This window comes from Euphorbia lathyris, chromosome 7, assembly GCF_963576675.1.
Source record: "Euphorbia lathyris chromosome 7, ddEupLath1.1, whole genome shotgun sequence".
NCBI lineage: Eukaryota > Viridiplantae > Streptophyta > Magnoliopsida > Malpighiales > Euphorbiaceae > Euphorbia > Euphorbia lathyris.
Window position 1 is genome coordinate 31,149,387 of NC_088916.1, and position 7,447 is coordinate 31,156,833.

Sequence of the window (7,447 nt, forward strand, 5' to 3'; positions counted from 1 at the left end):
GACCACAACACTCCATCTACAACTCAAGTTACTCAAACTTCACCTGATCCAAAGGACAACTCTACTTCTGGTGTGCATTCAGATGAACAGCCACCTGCCGCCAACCAAAACTCAGTTCCTAAACCTTCTCCAACTGATCCTATGCAGTTCTTGACTTCTTCCCAATCTGGGAAACGAATCTTACAAGCTGCCCAAGAACTCATTGCAGAAATACAAAGCACTCATGGAACTAAAACCGAGCATAGTTCAGCGGAGCCTACACAACTGAGCACCCTCACTCAACTCCTCACTGAACTAAAAGGCCTCAAAGAGCTCTTATGTGTGCTGACCAAAATGGTAGCTCAGTAGCCAAAGCAAGAGTTCGCTACCAAAATGGCAAACCTTCACTTGCACATGGTGCACCATATGGACACAATTGAAGGGAAACTCAACGCCTTAATTGCCGCCAACTCTGATGTGGCTACATCAGCTCAACTTACTCAAGTCCAAACTGAGTTGACCACAACTCGAGAATTAGTTGGCTCTACCTCTCAATGCACAATCGAGCAAATTGATGAATCCCTTCGCATGCTAAATTTATCAAGGGAAGCGATGCAAACTGAACAGGCCAAGACATCTGAGATTTTTCAACTTGCCAAGGCCAGCTATGATCATGTCACACATCAGTCTAACCAACGACACCATTATGACGCTGGCCTGCTCAAAATGTACCATCAATCTTACGCCATGATGACGGACACCATGAGTTGGATGGGTAAGTCCCTTCAGTTTATACTCAGCGTCATCAGTTCTCATATGGACATTCCGGCGTCCAACATGAATAGTGGGATCAAGGTCTTTGACGGGCTCAAGCACAGTACGGCTCAAATCCAGCAGTATTCCGTCCTACTGACTCGTGCTGTTGAGCAGGGGAAGTTTTATGCAGCTGTCCCTCAGCCCGTTGATGCTGGCAAAAAGGGGGAGAAAAGCAAAGATAAACATCCAGCTGGAACTCAGCAAAAGAACCAACATCCTGGTTCCACTTCCACTTCGTCAGTTGTCCCCCCTAGCACTCAACCAAAGCCTCCTAGCACTCAACCTCAGTAACAAAACAAGACCAAGCCTAACCAAGTCTCCTTCAATATTAGGCGATAGAATTTTTTTGTGTGATCTTGCTTACTTGCTTATGTTGTGTTGTGTGCTAAATATCAATATAAACGTATCTTCACTAAATCAACCTTGTTATTTAATTTTCTTCGCTTTAATGCCTATCTGCTGTGTTGATCTAAATTCACAACTTGTCTCATAATGTCTTAATTGAACAAAGGATCTAAGGATTGACAAACATTGAATTATTCATATACTTGGCCACTGAGTAAAATTACCCATCCTCAATTAACTCACTCAGCTAACTCCAATATTCGAACTTAATCTTACGATTAACTTTGTATCGAAACTGAGTGAAATAAGCCTGGTCCAAGAACTGACCTAACTCTGAACACTGACTTTAGACTTACTTGATTAAACCTTAAAATGTTTAAAGTAAAACTAAGTCAGCGGCTCAACCCTTACGGGGGAGAATCTTAAGAAGTTAAGAATAGGTCAATCATCATGGGGGAGCTCAACACTATTTTTGCCAACATCAAAATGGGGGAGTTTGTTGAAACACCTTTCCACATGATTTTGATTTGACAAAATTATTTATGTGAATGATAAAAATATTCCAACACATTAAATTTAAATGCTTTGATTTATTCATACTAATGTGTTTGTTCAATGTTGAGTTATTTGATTTATAAGACATTAAGATAAATGGCCCAAAGGCCCAAAAGAGGAAGTCAAGCCCAAGTCAATAGATCAAAGCCTCACGACCCAAGTAGACTCAAAACGTCGTCGTACTGAGTAAGGCGTTAGCCCAGCAACAAGAAGGATCGAGAAGCCTTCAACCAAATAGCTTCAAGACGAAGCAGCTGAGTTGAGCGACAAGGTAGTCAGGTCAGCGGCAGAACAGAATGAACTTGGAGACAAAGTATTTCTACTTTGGGTAAAGCTCAGAAGGCGCAGGAACCTGTCTGGGAGACTTTGCCATAAATGTGGGAACATTCTGTTTCATCTGACGAAAAGCTACTGAGCACTGGCAAAGATAGAAGATACAAGAATATGATTGGCCGAAGACGCTGAGCACGTACTGAGTGAAAGCGACATGAAGCTGTTTGACTCCAACGGTTATTTCGAAATTCAAAATCACCGGTGCTTGAAGTGTCACTATAAATAGGACTCTCAAATGCTTCATTCGATGCAGATCTTCAATCAAGTCAAAACGCTGACCAAATTCATACTTGAAGTTCTGTGAGAAAAGCAAAGCAACTCTTACACCAATTCCAATCATTGTGTAAAAGTCTAGAGTGATTTCATTCATCTAAGGTGTCTTAGCAATTGTTGTTTAGGACAAACACTTATCATTTCTAGAAGAATAGAAAGGAAAAGCTGAGTACTCGGTTATAGTACTCAGCGGTAGGTATAGGAGTGAGTAGAGGAATATAGGAAGGTACTCTTGTATACTCAGCTTCTATTGTAAAAGGTTTCGTGCTCTACCTTTAAAGAGCTCAGTAGAGGATTCAAAAAGCTCGGAACGAGTTCCGGGGACTAGACGTAGACGGAGAGGCCAAACCAGGATATGTCTGCTGAGTAACATATTTCTAACCTTTAAACTCCTTTATATATTGCTTGCTATAAAACTGACTAAGTAACGAACTCACACTGAGTTGGGTGCACTAAGAAGCTGAGTTCAGGAATAGACCTAAGTGCTATCTCCTGACTCAAGGAAAGAAACAGACTTAGTCACCAGTTGACTAAGCTTGTGTCTTAAAACTACTTAGCGCCGTTGTGTAAACCTTTTCTTAGAGAAAAGAAGTCAGCCTTAACGGACAAAATTTTAAATAGTTCCTATCCCCCCTTGGAACTAACCTTGTCACATTATACGGGACCAACATTTTCTTCTATTATGCTGAGTTGTGTTCTACTCAGCTTCTATGGCTCATGCTGACTTCGTTCTGTCTTACTTTTTATTCCTGTTCTCATTTATAATTATACTCAACATTGAACAAACACGTTAGTACAATTAAATCAAAGCACTTAAATTTAATTGTCTTAATCATGGGATTAACTTAAATAATTTTGTCAAATCAAAATCATGTGGAAAGGTATTTCAACAGTACCCCAGTCAGCTCCTGCTGTTGGGCTTAACAATGACCAGGAAGCTCCCATTGATCAATCAACAGCTCATCAAGATGGAACCTCCAACCTTGGTCAGCTTCCTCATGTCCAAACACTTGCTGCTGCCTAGCGTACGACATTTGAGACTCATGATGAAGCTGATCCTTTCAACTTCCTCGATGCCTCTGAAATGGGTCGAAGGATCATCTTCTCAGCCCATGCTCTCTTACAAGAAATTCATAAGTCTTAAACTGATGCTGCTAGATCCACCTCTACTGAGCCAACTCAAATCTCCTCCATCATGCAACTTCTGACTGAAGTCAAGGGTCTTAAGGAGCTGATGAGTATCCTGACCTCCATGGTCTCTCAGCAGCCCAAGCAGGAACTCCTTGTTAAGTTGGCTGACCTTCAAGTCATGATGATCCATCACATGGATTCCATTGAAGGGAAAATTAATGCCTTATCCGCTGTCAACTCAACAACCGCCACTTCTGCTGCAGTTACTCAGCATTTCACCCAACTGAGCACTAAACTCACAGCAGCTCGAGACCTTATCTCCTCCACGTCTCAATGCACAATCGAACAAGTTGTTGAGGCTGTTGGGGTTTAGTGTCCAATAGACAATTGTTGCAGGATACAAACTTAATGTAAATGAATTGTTCTTTATATCATTTGTTTTAATAAGATATATGTTTTATAACTATATAAAGGCAATCCCTTTTAAGCACTAAATAAAGTCTAAATAAAAGGAAATCCGTAAGTTTGTTTAAAGTGATTATAAAGTGTTCATACAAGCATGAAGTGAGACAAAACTTTATAATAAACTAATAAACTTAAAACCACCCCAAGTCAAGTGATATGTTTAGGATTGATATATCACTATTGAGACTTGTATGTAACAATGTCTTCTGTCCGACAGAAAGCTGATCTCACAAGCTTCATATATATAGATATCTGGACAGTTACATAGATCCGATGAAACGTCGTTCATTAGGATTGGGGATCCGATTTGAGATAACAGGATGGGTAGATTCATCCTTGTCACCTGTTCATCTCATTGGTATTAATAGGTATAACTAATCCTCAGACTCAAAGGAATGTTAATTGGTCATCCTGAATTACTGAATGTGAGACTTTGATCCTGCGGTCCCACGATCCTTAACAGAGATGACTCTGGGGTGTGAACTGCAAAGGTTGGGTGTCACAGGAGGTAATGTCAGGGTAGTTATACATTGGATTGAGCATTTATCACTCCCGATTAATGGGAGATACATCCAAGGATCACTTGTGGAAGACTCGACTCTAAATCCTTGCAAGGTGATAGCTTAAGAGTAAGAAATACAGATTTCACTTAACCTATCTATTTGAGTTGACTCGGCCTATACAAGTAAAACGAACGTCTCGCTATATGTGACTTGACATCACCCATAGTCATAAGATTCAGTTCAAGGATGTAGTTGATAAAGGATCGAATTATACTGTAACTAATACGGAAGGGTTAACGACAGAATCAACTTGTCTTCTTAACGGACTCTGGGGGAATGATTACAGACTTGCCAATAACATACTCAGTACATCATTCCGTTATGCAAGGATTAAATATAATTCTTGAAGAAATTAATTTAATAGTTGCATACGGCCAGAAGTAGTAAGAACCTAACGGATCATACATAAGACTTGGAACCAAAAGAGAGATGGATGTCATTAATAGATGGAAGCCCAAATGAGCCCAGTAAGGCCCATTTAATTAGGGGAGGCCGAAATTTATATATAATAAGTTAGGAAATATTTTAATTCCATTAATCCTAATTTGATTAGGTTTGTGAATTAAATTAATTAAGAGATAATTAAGTTAGGAGTTTTAATTAGATTAATATACTCCTATTATTATCCAATTAGGTTATTTATTATTATCCTAAATATATTAGATATATTGTAAGATAATAATTGGGAATCCTATTCCGAATTGAATTCCTATTAAGTAACCTATTCCTATCTAACTAGGGTTTAGATACAAGTTATTATATATACCCCCCTACTACATGAATTTCGACTAAGCCTAACCCCTCCCCTTATTGTGATTTTCGAAACATACAATAGAGAGAGAAAGTGAATTCGCATCCCCTAGTTTGTGGACAAGAATTCATACGGCTTCCGTCGATTGATTAATTTTCATTCATCACCTTTTCTCTTTGATCTTGTGTTGGTTAATTAGAGGCAATCTATTTTGGTTGCATCTCATAAGGGTTGATTCTAACTTAACCTCACCGTGTTATACTTCGTGCTTGGGAACTCGGAGAAGAATTGTGGGCGCTTCTTTAACAACGGTAGATTGTTCTTCAAAAGGTATTCCTTCTTATCCCTCTTTATATGAAATAACGATTAACGGATCCTATGGTTAAAAGGAAGTAGGCTAAAATTTTTATATTTCCGCTGCTATACCTTAGCCTTAATTTCCTTCAGAGGATGTGCGCCTACTCAGCTTAAGCCGAGAAGAGATGGAGACCGACCAGGTTAAGACCAACGACATCCTACACTGCACCAGATCAACTCTTGAGCACGTCCGTCATCTGAACGCTCAGCGTCACATCTATGATGCCTCAATGCTCAAGACGTATCATCAATCATATGCACGGATGACCGATTCTATCACCTGGATGGGGAAGTCACTGGAATTCATACTTAGTGTCATTAGTGGCCATATGAACATTCCCGCATCCAGCATGGCCAGTGGTCTCGAGGTCTTTAACGGTCTCAAAAAAGTATGAGTCAAATGCAACACTATTCAAACCTCTTAACTCGTGCTGTTCAAAAGGGGCAGTTCTATGCTTCTGCTCCTCAACCTGGTGATGCTGGCAAAACGGGGGAGAAAGATAAGCACCCAGCAGAAGGAACTCAACAAAAGACTTGTCCAGGCTCAACTTCTGCTGCCCCAAGCCAACAAAGAACAGCCAAGCCTAGCCAACAAACCAAACCCAAAGCTAACCAAGTTCAAGTCAACATCAAGAGATAGGACTAGAAATAGATTTCGCTTGTAACTTGTGTTTTTCAGTTGGTTGTAATAGGAATGCTTCTTTATTGAGCTGACTATTTATAAAAGCATCGTTCCATATACTGTCTCTATTTATGTTGCTTTATATGCTGTGTTAAATGCTGACCTTTCTCATATAACTACTCATTGAACACAATAAATTAAAACTTGTGAACATTAAAAATTATACAAGTACTTGGCCACTGAGTAAAACTACTCAGCCCCAATTAATATACTCAGCTTACCTTAACTCTGATGCCTGAACCTTACTTTCAACTTAACTAAGTGTTAAAACTGAGTAATATCAAAATGTTCCAAGTACTGACCCACTTCTGAAGCTGACCTTATGCTTACTTGATTAAATCTTAAAAGGTTTAGAGTAAAACTAAGTCAGCAGTTCAACCCTTACGGGGGAGCATTTTCAGAAGTTTAGAAAAGGTCAATTATCATGGGGGAGCTCAACACTGAGTTCCTTATTGAATACTTTTGCCAACATCAAAATGGGGGAGTTTGTTGAAACACCTTTCCACATGATTTTGATTTGACAAAATTATTTAAGTTAATCTCCATGATAAAAATACTCCATCACAATTAAATTTAATTGCTTTGATTTAATTGTACTAATGTGCTTGTTCAATGTTGAGTAAGTTGATTAATAAGAATAGGAACTAAAGATGTATAAGAGAAAGTCAAGACAAAGTCAGCAGATGGAAGTCACACAGCCGGAGCTGAGTAAAAAGCAACTCAGCTTTGATAAATAAAATGTCTTCTTCTAAAAAGCTTGAAGGCGAAGCCGCTGTGTCAAGCTGAGTGGTCGTCAGGTCAGCATCAATGATCGGTCAACTTGCAAGACAAAGTCTGTCCATTTTCTGAAGTATTCAGAAGCCACAGAAATATGTCTGGAAGACTTTTTGAAAAGGATCATGGACCATCTGACATCTACAAGAAGACAAACCTGGCGTCTGACGAAGACAGAAGATAGGATTGGCCTGCAGCACTGAGTGCTGACTAAGTGATGACGAAAGAAGAAGGTTTTCCCATAATGGCTATGTCGGGATGCAAATAATTGATGCCTCAAACATCACTATAAAAAGGCCACTTCATACTTGAATCATCACAAGACAGACAAGCAAAATCTTCATTAAGTCAAGTCATTTGGAAAATCCAAAATAGAAGCTGTCTGAAAAGAAAAGGCAAGCTCTTACACCAACTCCTATTTTT